Genomic DNA, 13,971 nt, shown 5'->3' with positions numbered 1-13,971 from the left:
AATTCGTAATCGCCTGCCTTAAAATACTGTAGGAATTTGCTAATGTATTTCATGGCCCTCGTTTGAATAGATACCAACGATCATGTATATCGACCAAAATTTGTATATTCCTGCCCACAATCATGTATTTTGTATTAAACCGTATATTACACGAGCGCTCTGTGGCAAACTCGGGGGGGGGGGGGGATCTCTATTATACCCAGAGGCGTAGCTATGATATTTTGCGCCCGGGGACGAACTATAAAATTGGCGCCCCAGCCCCCTCCCCGTTTAATCACATTTTTGAATATTACCCTTGTTTACTTATTATAATGTAACGTTGTAAGCCTCATTTTGGCGCCCCTGTACCTTGGCGCCCGGGGACATATGTACTCCCCTTCCCCCCCCCCCCCCCTAGCTACGCCTCTGATTATACCTGCTGTATCAGTTGAGAAATATATTGAACAGATCAGGCCCCAATACTCTCGCTCTGAAAAACATTAAAATAATTATATGCAGAATATCGGTAGGTCTCCCTCTTGCCGAAAATGTCAGCACCATATATATTTTGCAAGTAATGTAATGGGTATAATAACACACACACACATACTTTTTTGGGAGTGGGGTGGGGGCACCGGACAGATGCCCCCATTTCCCCAAAAAAATAAAAAGTATTTTATATTTGTGTATTTCCCATTCAGATGTGTTCTACGTTTTATTAAAACAAAATTTTATATAAAAAAAATTAGTTTTTAGAATTTTTGATGGGGTATTTATGTTTCAATAGTGTTATCTAAAGGGTTGTTCGTCCGAGTCTGGTTTCCCTCACCTTGCTCGAAGTTCCTTCCCTTGAAATGTTTTGTAACCTTTGCTATATGTCGCCTAGGTCTCAGTGTTTGCTATATGTAATGGTGTTATATTGTGTGTATGCTATATTTTCTTTATGTTTGAGACAGCAAGTATAGATCAAATATCTTTCCCAGTTGTATTTCTTCCTTTATGATGTTATATTGTATCTTTTAATTTGTTTTATGGTTTTCTAATTTTGACGATGGAATGGTGTACTATTTAGATTTTGTTTAAAAAAAATAATTTCCTATTTTATTATTCGAGTGATAATATGTGTCGTTCCTCATAATAGTCTTTAAAGATGTTGATAAGTAGGTTACGCTCGATCCAAGGTTCACGCTTCTTTATTCTCTATGTGTTTTTCCTGGGTCGCGTTAGGCCTCCTTTATTTAGTTTATCTGATTATGCTTTATTGAAAGATCCAAACGTATTTATGAGACCACATTATTCTATAGTGGTCAACCATGCAGTGCGGGAGAAGTTAGTAGGGTTTTAAACTAAGTGTTATACAGTATGTATTTGTGTCTTTATTTTGTCTGTTTATGTTCTACATTGGGTGTTTTCAAAGACTCATGATGGGCCTGTGCACTTCACTGAGCCCTGTGACTTAGCCCCATGATGTCATCGCCATTTACTTCCCCCTTATATTTTCCCTGTACCCCTTCCTATATATGTCTTTAGAATTTTCTTTCAGAGAAACAAAAAAAAAATTAAATTACAAAATTCTTTTATTTTTTTCTTTCTTCCTTTCTTCCCTTTTCTCTTTTAAAAAAAAAAAGTTATATGGGTTTCTTTGAAATATTTGAAATAGAATTTGAAATTTTCTTTGAAATATGGCTGTTGTGGGGTGCGAGGAGGGGGTATGGGTATGGCATCAGCTCGCAATTGCGCTACGCGACCCTTCGGTCTGTAATACCTATTCCTCCCTCCCCCTCTCTCCCCCAATTCCAACATCAATTGCGTTATATCAACCTGACGGTAAGTATCTATTCGTCGTAAGACGTATTGAGTTCTTGTTGTGGTTAATATTCTTATTTTTACCACGTATCTTATTTAAAAATCTTTATCACCTGTCGACAGGATATCATCGTAGTTACTATATAGTCTATACATTTTAGAACGATTTTGTTTTCGTAGTCTAAATCTATGAATAAAATGTTATTTTTGTTATACTTATATTTTTTTGCAAATTTTCATTATTAACTTTATCCTATTATGTTTAGTTTTATCACATTGGACAATCGTATGTAGTTTGGTGAAGTTCGCTGTTTTACATAAAGGGCATTTCGGCATTATCCTCAGCATACGATGTTTGATTGTTTCTTCGCCTGCTAGCCAGGTGTTGTGCAGGTATTTAAAAATTATACTTTGTGTTTTGACAAATCTTATTTTCCCCAATTTTTCCAATTTTTTGTCCAATTTACCCCCTCAGTTGTCCTGCTCTACTCTACATTTTATATTTTTGGTTACCTCCTCCCTAATCCAAGCGTGACTTTTACTTATTAAATTTTGCATAAATCTGTTTTGTCTCTATATTTTAAAATTAGTTCTCATATGTTTGCGTGGCACTTCGATTTTTTTATATTAATTTGTTATTTTTGTATATCTCTGGTCGGTTTCTCAAGGTGAAGCCGAACCAGTAGATGTACGGTACTTCTCACGCTGTAGCCGGGTCTGAGTGCATTTTTTTTTTAATCTATTGATTATGTTAGTTAATTATAGTAGTAGAGGGCTCGGCAACCCCAAGCCCCCTCTACTTTTGGCCCTATATAATGTCTCTTTTTTTACATGATGCATTTTATGATTCCATATATAATCTATTATTTCGTTGTCTGTTTTGTTTAAAATTGTATTATCCATATCTATGGATTTAATTATGTAGTTAATATTTGAGTATAAATAAGTCTTGGCCACTTGGGCCCGCTCCATGATAGGTAATGGCGCCATGGCCAGATTTTCACATTTTCTCTTATTTTATTGATAATATGTTGATAATTTTCTACAGCTTCTTTTTTTATTACCAAAGTAAACCCCTAGAGCCTTTACAGTGTCTCTCAGTAAGTGGGGGGGGGGGGGGGCGATAATCCAGGGTGGTTGCCCCTCCAGTTAACTATTTTTAAGATTTCGTGCTTGTTGTGGTTTATTTTGGAACCCGACGCTTATAGCATTTCCCCTCTCTTATAAAGATGTTGCAATCATATGCATGTTAGAGCATTTTTTAATTCTTTTTTAGGTTTGGTATTTGTATGCCTTGTATAATCAGGGGCGGATTAAGGCTCACTGGTGCCCTAAGCACTGACAAATCTTGGTGCCCCCCTCTTTTCCACGTACACCTGAGAAGATAACCCTAGGGTGTACCATGATCAAGAAACAGAACATCATGATCAATTTGCACTAGTTGTATCAGTTTTTTTTTTACAAATCTTCATTCTTTTTTCTTTCTTTCTTTTCACCCTTTTCTCAACTTTGTGGTGCCCCCTTTGGCCCTGGTGTCCTATGCACGTGCTTAGTCTCCTTAATGGTTAATACGCCCCTGCTTGTATATCTGGGTTGTTTCTTATCGTGTGACGTAGGATTTATATTGCCATTACGTATTCTAGCATTGATAGTGGACATCCTTGTATCACTGATCGTTGTATTTCAAATTCTTTCGTGCATTTCCCGTTTAATTATCCCAGTGTGTAGGATTTTGGTCCATTTTGGAAATTGGGTCCGAAACCAAATTTTTTAAAAACATTCTTTATACAGTTTTGTTCAAATCAGTCGAAAGCTTTCTCCTGGTCGAAGAGTACCATAGCACTCATCATACCAGTTTCATTTATGTAGTTAATTATAGTTTTAATGTTTAAAATATTGTTTTGTATATCCCTCCCCCACAAGTTTGATTTACATTAATTATCTTGTTTATCCTACCCTTTACTATATTTGTTAAAATCCTACTTAAAATCTTATAGTCCGTGTTTAAAAGTGATATAGGCCTCCAGTTTTTAATCTCGTCTCTATTCCCTTTCCCTTTGTATATAATTGTGATAACTCCCTCCCTCATAGATTTAGTCATTTTATTTTTACTTAAAACTATATTATTATACAAAGCGTTTAAGATCGGCGTCAGTTCACCGTGGAACTTTTGGTAGAATTCCACGATGAGTCCATCTTTCCCTGGTGACTTTTGTGAGTGTTGATATACTTTTTGTGATTTCTTCATCTGAGATGACATCATCACATTGGTCTCTATGTACTGCTGATGTCATCTCACAGTCGACATTTTTTAAGTAGCTGTCGATTGTGCTGAAGTATATGTTCTGTGTGGTGTGTGGTGTATAGTTCTTTATAATATTTGGAAATATTATTTAGGATATCTTCTTTTACAGTATGGGTTACATTGTTTATTTTGATATTGTTTAAAATTGTATCACCCCCTTTTCTAAATTCTTCTCGCTTATATACGTTTTTTGCCTCGTTGTAGATCTCTGTAAATTTTCCCGCCCTTATTATTCTCCCCTGATTTTCGTCTTCTTCAACGATTTTAATTTTGTCTGTCAATCGTTTTTTTTTTCTTTCTCCATCGTCGTTTGTTGTTTTGCTTAGTTCTAATTTGAGTTCGTGTTTGTCTTTTTTTTCTGGGGTTTTTCCGCCCTCTATTTGAGTACTGAATATTTATTCCTTTTATTTTGTTTTTTAAAACATCCCAATCAATTATTATATTAATATTTTCTTCATTTTTGACGGTTTCAATTTCTTTTTTTAATTATTATTTCGACATATTCTTTGTCATTTAAAATCTTATTATTTAGTTTCCATAGTCCTGGCCCACATTTTTCTATTTTTTTTCATTTTTAGGTCAATAGTGAGCATGAAATGGTCTGATAGCTTTTGGTTGGTTATTGCAGTATTAATATATATTAATGGATCATAAAAATTTCCGTAAAATTTATCAATCCTGCTAGACTGGTTTAATTTATAGTTACCCAGTTGAAATCTCCCCCTATGATTAGATTTTCCATCGAATATTGTTGTAGGTAGGTAGATAAGTTTTCTTTAAAATTAGTTTCTTATTTCTATTAGCTGGCATGTACACATTTATAATATTGCCAATTAAACATTTTAACACGTAGCAACCGTCCCTTAAAAAATTCCCCCCTCCTCAAACCTTTACCAGCTTTTTAAAAATATTATTGTTGCAACCAACTCTAATATCATTATTTGCAAAATTGTTGCATATCTTTATTGCGTTAAGTTTGTCCTCTTCTAAAATTTTGAACTCTGGCTTAATTCCATAGTGTGTTTCTTGTATCATTATTACATCAAAGTTTGTTTCTTTGGCTACTTTGTCTGCTTTCGCTTTGTCTATCCCATTGCTGTTGATAGTAGCGATCCGGAAATTTGTTTCTTCCATTTTTGCTTTACTCCCAGGTGCCGCATCACTTTTATATAGAATTTAATTGTATATATTTCAGTTAAAGTTAGTATATTCCATTTTTTTTTGTACACACACACCAGCACGCTCGACAAAGAGCGCTTGAGTAATATACAGTTTGATACATCCTACATGGTAGTGGGCAGGAATACATATATAGGTCGTTATCCTTCTCGACCGAAGTAGTAACATTGTTCCAATGCTAACACTCGACGTCCTCGATTTGTGCTTCATCGTATTTGCAGTCTATACACTTAAAGTTACAATGGAAAAGTGTACATGAACATATTTATACCATAGACAGAGCCTTGAAGTACTACTTTTTTCGGTCTAAAACTGTCCAAAAAAAAAAACAAAAAAAAACCCAGCATGTAATAGTTCATTTCGATACAGTTGCACAGAGCATTTGACGTTCATTTTGATGTCAATATATATTGATATCGATTAAGTGCGATTTGTTTTCAAAGCTGCTTTATTGCTGGTAGTGCTTCTGTTTTCAAGTTCGATATATAATATACCCATGGAGCAGTAGTAATACAGAAATCAGAACAACAACCATCATCATCATCATCGGGAGTATTATTATCGTATATGTTGGTCACATCGATGATCATTAATAAAAAGCGGTTGAAATATGAACAATATTCCATCTCTTCAAATAGCAAATAACCAAGCAAAGTGTGTGTGTGTGTGTGTGTGTGTGTGTGTGTGTAATTTTTAACGTAGCTTTAAAAAAAAAATGCAATCATATCGCTACCATGTCTGCATTGTGACAGTTTATAATGATGTCTAGCAATGTGGCATGATTTTGTCCCACCCAATCACATTATCCTCACACCAATATCTTAATGATGGGCGCCAAAAGAGGCAGCTGCTAGTACCATTTTTATGTCTTTAGTATGATTCGGCAGGGGTTTGAATCCGCGACCTCTCGCATCCAAGGCGGACGCTCTGTACAGACACTGCACCACCTGAGCGATCGCTTAGCAAAGAATGTACGATACTGTTTCCTGTTGTTCATAACAACTCGACCTGGAGACCTCCCTGACGGAAAATGAAAGCGCATTATAACGTTATAATATACGAATCCGGAATTTTTTTGATTATTATAATTTTCAAGAAAGTTAGTGCCTTTTAGCATTTGACAAAGTGTGCTTGCAGTTGCATACTAAGGGGAGGGGGAGTTTACAACATACTTCGATGCTGACTACTGATTTGAAGCATAAAATTAAAACTAAACAACAGCATAACATGTTTATATATCTTATTAAATACGTCTTCATTTGTCTTTCCGTGCGCCAAAATGCCTTCCTACACGAACATGTTCCATATAGGTAAATAAGTTGTACCAATCGTAAACAACCACCGATTTCGACATATATGATATCAATTGATAGGTTTCTCATCAGTTTAAATCGATCTGTGCAAAAAAAAAAAAAAAAAAAAAAAAATAATTAAAAAAAATGTGTGAAAATGAATAATAAAAAAGTTGCTATTTGTGACTCATTGTCGCTTGCGACTTTACCGAACTTCGTATCCTTGATGCTTCCATCCTTCCCGTTTAGGGATGGTAGCACCTACTTGGATGCTAATACTATAGATTTGAAGCATATAATTAAAGCTGTACAACAGTAAATAATATGTTTATGTATCTTCTTATTAAGTACGTCTTCATAATGTATGTTCGTGTGCCCAATGCCTTCCTCTACGAACGGTTTCGATATACACGAATAAGTCATACCAATAGTAAATAAACACCGATTTTGACAAATTTCATATTAATATATAGGTTTCTCATCTGTCTAACTCGATCTGTGCCAACAGACATGTGTGAACATGCAGAATACAAAAAAGTGTACTTTTTACTGAATATTGGGTTCGACTTTACTGATCTTCATATCCTTGCTACGTTCATATACCGTTCCCGTTCTGCGATGGTAGCACATACGTCCATGCTAATACTATAGATCTGAAGCATAGAATTAAAGCTGTACATAATTATAAAATATGTGTATGTATCTTATTAAGTACGTCTTTATCTGTCTTTCCGTGTGCCTACATCTGACCTATACGAAAGTTTTCCATATGGGCGAATAAGTCATACCAATCGCAAAAAACGATTTTGACACGTTTGATATCAGTTGATAAATTTTTATCAGTCTAAATAGATCTGTGCCAATATAAATGGGTGAAAATGCAAAATAGAAAAGTTGGTATTTTTCACTCAGTATCGCTTGCAACGTTACCGATCATCGTATCCTTGCTACGTCCATCTGCCATTCCCGTTTTGCGATCGTATCACATTTTTTCGATGCTAATTCTATAAACCTGACACATATAATAAAAGCTGTTCAACGGTAAATAATGTGTATGCGTCTTATGAAGTACGTCTTCATTTGTACGTCCTTGCGTTTAGTGCCTTCCTAACCGAACATTTTCCATATAGGCGAATAAGTCATACCAATCGCAAACAACCAACGATGTTGACAAGTTTGATATCAATTGATACGTTTCTCATGATTCTAAGTCGATCTCTGCCAATAGACATGTGTGAAAATGCAACATTACCGATCTTCATATCCTTGGTACGTGAAACTACCATTGCCGTTTTGCGATTGTACCACACATTTCGATGCTAATACTATAAATTTGAAGAATATAATTAAAGCTGTACAACAGTAAATAACATGTGTGTGTATCTTATTAAGTACGTCTTCATTTGTCTGTCTTTTCTCCTAATGTCTTCTATACGATCGTTTAACAAACAGGTGAATAAGTCATTACAATAGTAATAAACACCGATTTAGCAAAATTTGATATCAATTGTTAGGTTTCTCGTCAGTCTAAATCGATCTGTGCCAACAGAAATGTGTGAAAATGAAAATGAAATAGTTTGTATTTTTGACTCGATATCGGTTGCGACTTTAACGATCTTCATATCCTTGATACGTGCCTCTACCATTACAGTTTGCCACGGTACCACATATTTCAATTTTAATATTATAGATCTCAAACATATAAGGAAAGCTATACAACAATATATAATATGTGTATGCATCTTATAAAGTACATCTTTGTGTGTCTGTATGTCCGCTCAATGTCTTCCTCAATGAGCGTTTTCCATATAGGCAAATAAGTTATAACATTAGTAATTTTTTAAAAACGCGATTTAGACGAATTTGATATCAATTGATAGGTTTCTCATCAGTCTAAATTGATCTGTGAAATATATAAATGTGTGAAAATGCAAGTAAAAAAGTTGATATTTTTTGCTTGGTGTCGCTTGCGATATTACGGATCATCAACGGATCATCATATTCTATATTCTACCTACGTGCCTCTACCCTTGCCGCTTTGAGATGGTACCATATAATTCGATGATAATCATTTGAATGTTAGTGCTCCTAGATCTTTACAACACGAACGTTTATCTTAGAGTCGAATAAGTCATACCAATCGTAAGCACACACAGATTTTGACAAATCTGGTATTATTTGGTAGGTTTCTCATCAGTCTAAATTGATCTATGCCTACAGAAATGTGTGAAAATGCAACCTAGAAAAGTTTATATATTTTACCCAGTATCCTTTGCGACTTTACCATTACCAATCTTCATATCCTTGTTACGTGCCTCTAGTATTGCTGTGTTGCGATGGTATCACATACCTCGATGCTGATACTAGTGATATGAAGCATATACTTAAGCAATAAAACAGTAAAAATTATGTGTATGTATCTTATTAAGTACATCTTCATTTCTCTGTCCGTGCGCCTATATCCTTGCAACATGATCGTTTTCTATAAGGCTAAATATGTCATGTTAATCGTAAAAAAAGCTACAAAGATTTGGACCTATTTGATATCCAGTTATTGGTTTCTCATTAGTCTAAAACGACCCGTGTCAATATAAATGTGTGAAAATGCTACCTTGAAAGTTGCCTTTTTTGTCTCGGTATTGCTTGCGACTTACCGATCTTCATATCTTTGCTACCCGCTTCTACCCTTGCCGTTTTTTGATGGTTTGTATATAACCAAATAAGTCATGCCAATTGTAAAGAACCACCGATGTTAACACATTTGATATCAGTTTATAGGTTTCTCATCCTCCAAATCTTTCTGTTTTTAAGAAACGTTTTTCTAATTCAACTAACGGGTCATCACGCTAAAATTACGCTACTGACAAATGTCACCTTAATATCCTACATACTAAACTTAGACAAGCAGGTAGTCTCCTGAAATCCGACCTTTACATGGTGAATTTAGTTAACTCTTTCACGTGTGCATGTGCTTATGATAATGAAGTTGAACACTTTGTCTATTGCCCCTTACCTAATGCCAAAGATCCCAGCTCTTTCGCTCTACCTTTCAATACACTTCTTGGTTAAGTCTAGATTTATCATTGAAAAGTGACGTGACTACTCACCTACAATAAGATGTCTTTCTGCTTGTGTGATGACACGTTAGTTAAATTAGAGAAATGTTTCTTAAAAATAGAAAGATTTGGAGGATTTCGGATATCATCAGGCAGAGAGTTCTAAAGACGAATCGTATATGGTAAAAGGTCGTGTGAAAATATAAAGTTTGGTTGAGATTGGTGTGATACTTTGAGAGTAACGTAGACGATAATTAGATGCCTCATATCTCCTTTGTGGAAGAAGTTCGTTTAAATAGTTAGGTACTTGAGTATTTATAATCGAATACATAATGCATAATCTCTTCCTTTTCCTTCGTTGTGCAAACCAAGCAGTTTCCGCATAAAGAGACTATCTAGAAGAATTAATGGGTATAGATCTGGAACGATCCGTGCATCTTCCATCTGATTTTCCCCCCTTTATTCTGATCTTTCCGAATCTTCAATAGAACAATTATCCCAGACTCCAGAAGTATATTCTAAGGTTGGACTTATGAATAGTGTATATAATTTAGCTGAAGTCAACAATTAGTCTGCATTTAGACGGTAGTGTTTTATCTCCTTTCTTATACATCGGTATGTCATACGCTAGCTTGCACTGTGTTAGGAACACGCTGGCTGGGAGTGATTTATTTAAATGTATTTGCAATGGAACATACATTTCTTCAACTATACTTGTACAAGTTTATTACTTATTGGATTGGTTCCAGCGGTTTTGTTTAGGTCAAGACTAGTTACTACATCTATAATTTCTTGTTTATATATAATGATGGCAAAAATAAAAGTTTCATTTCTAACTTCAAAATGCGGTAACTGTTTATCATAATTTTTTAAACGTGTAACATATCAAACTTCCGAGTTCAACAGGTCGCACTTCTCCTGATCACTTGTTGCAAATTTAGATGATCATTTCGTACGTTTCAGTGGAGGTAATAGGTTCCATGTCTTTGTAGAATGTACTTGTTATCTCATTATTTTCCAATAAGGTCGAGGATTTGATCCGATGGCAGGGGTTGAACCTGCATCCTTTCGGTCGCAGGTCTGAGACGCTAACCACTGAGCCAATGTTGCTCCTCTTAAGATTAATATACCCATATGATATTTTCCAGTATCATACGTAACTATATGATACGTTTAATAACACCCAATAACTCAGCAAATGCCGGCATGACGACATATGAATTGAAGGTGTAATGACGAATGTAATTTAAAGTCAATTATGTAACCTATTTTTATGCTTTTTATTGAATATTATTTCTGTCATGTGATACACATAACATAATCTTACATTTAATATTATTTAAAATGAAATTTATGAAATTCGTTAAATAGTTTCAATCTTTTGCGACTCTCGTGAAAAGATCCTTCATTGTTGTTCATGTAATTTTACATGTCATTATATTTCTTTATTGATTTGCACTTTGGTTACAAAAGAGACAACTTTTGCAATTTAAAACTTATTTCATCTATACTACACTAGTATAGCTCATGAAATGAAGGCAGTTTACTTGGCCTCTAATTCATCTATAGGGAATGATACCTGCGGGAGACTGCTCTATCTGACCAGCGTGTAACTATGGAAACGGTAATTTAGTGACCTCTTCTCCAGCCTCGAGCTTTAGGTTAAGACTGAAATTCGCTGTCTTATGTAATGTTCTGTATCTGTAGTTTAAAGATGGGAGAATTATACAAAGAGAATAGCAAGTAAACCCTTCTGTAAATGGAGCAAACTCGCACTTTTACATTGTAAAACTAATTTATCTTACAATCATTTATGAATAATTAAAAATTACTGAGTAGTAACTAAGAATATATAAATTCTTTAGATGGAGACCCAAATTTCATTTTATAAATTATCGTATTTTTTATGTTTACTTTCCAGATACATTTTTAAAAAAATTTTCAAGAAAATATGAAATCTAACAAAAGATGAACGAAAGTCTTATTATTTTTGATTTTTTGTAAAGAGCAAAGAAAGAAAACTATTAATGACATAAGCTTTCATCATGACATATACACACTAGCCTCCACAGAAGTACCTTTATGACAGTACGGTTAAAATAGAAATAAATATGCATATACAGTTGTAAACTTTCCCGATTTATGACTAAACATTTATACTGTGATAGGGTATTCTTAGTAAGTAAAATGTGTATTATACAATGAATGAATAGGAGGTATTCGATGAATGGACTGCACGCATTTCAGGTGCAGTGGCTACTCAAGATTATTTACTGATGCACAAGCTAGTTATAGTTGTCATACTGGTTGTCATTCCAGGGATACTGACAGTCAGTGATTTCCACCTTGTAAAATCTTTCCTCTAGGGCGGACAATAATAATAGTTTCTGAAGCTGATTTTATTAGCAATGGTTTGCAAAATAACAACAAATATCCTTGTGTTTTGTCAACTCATTATGGTTCCGCTGCTTTGGTAGAACAAAAAGGAATGTTCTTTATTGTTTTATGAATTTTATGCCCTGTGACAATGGCCAACATTTTGTAGGTCACGATCACTTTGGCATAAACTTATTTTATGCATGGCAGTTGGAAACTACGAAAATCTTCTTAGAGGCGAGCTGTATAATCGGCAGTTACATTGTTATTCTGAAAGAGTTCTGATAACTAAATAAATAAGTAAATAAATAAAAACACCATCTTTTATCATTAAAAGTTGCCAAGTGTTGTTTATACATTGTACGTGGCGTAATTCGTAAGTTTACTCGGCATATTTTCAACTCGGTAACGCCTGGTAACGGTCATACTTTTACCTAAATATGTGGGTCCCTTGAGAGCATCGTAAATGTATGGAGGAAAAGAAATAATTGTTTTTTATGCTCATCTCAAAAGATTTGTTTGTATTTCTGCGAAATAGTCATGCCTAACCAGATAATAGCACAGACCCCCCCCCCGCATTGTAACTACAAAGCCTTGAGCAAGTGCGAAGTTACCAGTTAATTTTATTGTTTGTTTCTATTTTTCAAGTTGTCTTCGTGTGTGCGCGCGTAAATTGAAAGCTTGTTATTACTAGTCAATATCGTCAATCATATTTGCTCCATTATTCCATGCAGATAAGAAAGGAACTAATTTTGTGTTGAATTTGTGCCCCCCCCCCCCCCCTCCCACCCCGCCCCGGTACGGTACAATAGACAAACACTTGATTGAAAATAAAATAAAAGAAACTAACCTTGCATTGTTATAATGTATTCCTTCTTTTTTCATCATGCGAAATTTACAGAACAAAATATATCAACGAACTCCGTAAATGTAGCGGATGCCGGCATGCGTATGCATCCTTACTGTGTGTGTATCGCTAATGTCAGATAAAAAAAATATCGCAAAAGAGACGAAAATATCACCAGATTGCTTGAAGGCGCCTGCCATTCACGCATGATAAGTTTCAAGGTGCAAACGGACCAAGATTATATTGTATCCAGGTTAACTATACGACGATATCTCGCAAATAAAAAAAAATCATTATTTTAAAGAACATACAATGCGAGTGCAAATGATAATCTTTCGCTAGTATGAGTTACGAAAGTATCATGGGGGGGGGCACCAGACAGATGACCCCCCCCCACAAAAAATAAAGTGTTTTCATGTACTCTTGTATACCCCAAGATGTGTGTGCTTGTTTAAAGTTTAAAAAAGGAATTTTGATCAAACTATTAGTTTATAATTAGTCCTAGTGTTTTCTAAAGGGTAGTAGTCTGAAACATGGGTCTTATTCCCATTTTCAGATTTCATATCCTTGATTTTTAGTGATCTTTGTCAAGAATTTTCTATGTTCCGTGTATGCTATGTGTATCAATGCTATGGTGTGTGTATGCTATATAGTCTGTGTGTAGGGACAGCAATACTATGTCAAATTTGTCTCTGTTGTCTTAATATATATTTTTCTATGGACTTTTCAAATTTATTTGTTTGTCCTGGTATAAATTTAGTTGCTTTTGAATTAATTTGCAATTTAGAATTCCGGCGAGATGAACGGTATACTACCATTTGAAATTAAAATAAAACCTTTTGTTTTATGTGATTGACTATGGTGTGGCGTTTCTCACATTAAAGTCTATTTTCAAAATGAGGTAGGCTGTATTCGAGTCAGGGTCCGCACTTTCTCTCCTCTCTAGTATTTAATTTATAATGTAAAAGAAGTAAATATCCAACCCAAAACCCCTTAGGAAGCTTTATACATTTACTGGTTTGGTTTTAGTATGAAAAACATAAGTGACATCTGCAAAAATAATAAACTTGTAAAAAGACTAGAAACAACAAGGACCTTTAGAAGTATAAAGGAACTTTTATGTAAATATAG

The sequence above is a fragment of the Sinohyriopsis cumingii genome, chromosome 7 (genome assembly GCF_028554795.1).
Source record: "Sinohyriopsis cumingii isolate HCF-2022 chromosome 7, ASM2855479v2, whole genome shotgun sequence".
NCBI classification, from domain to species: Eukaryota; Metazoa; Mollusca; class Bivalvia; order Unionida; family Unionidae; genus Sinohyriopsis; species Sinohyriopsis cumingii.
The sequence above is the reverse complement of the archived record's forward strand: the minus strand, read 5'-3'. Positions refer to the sequence as shown.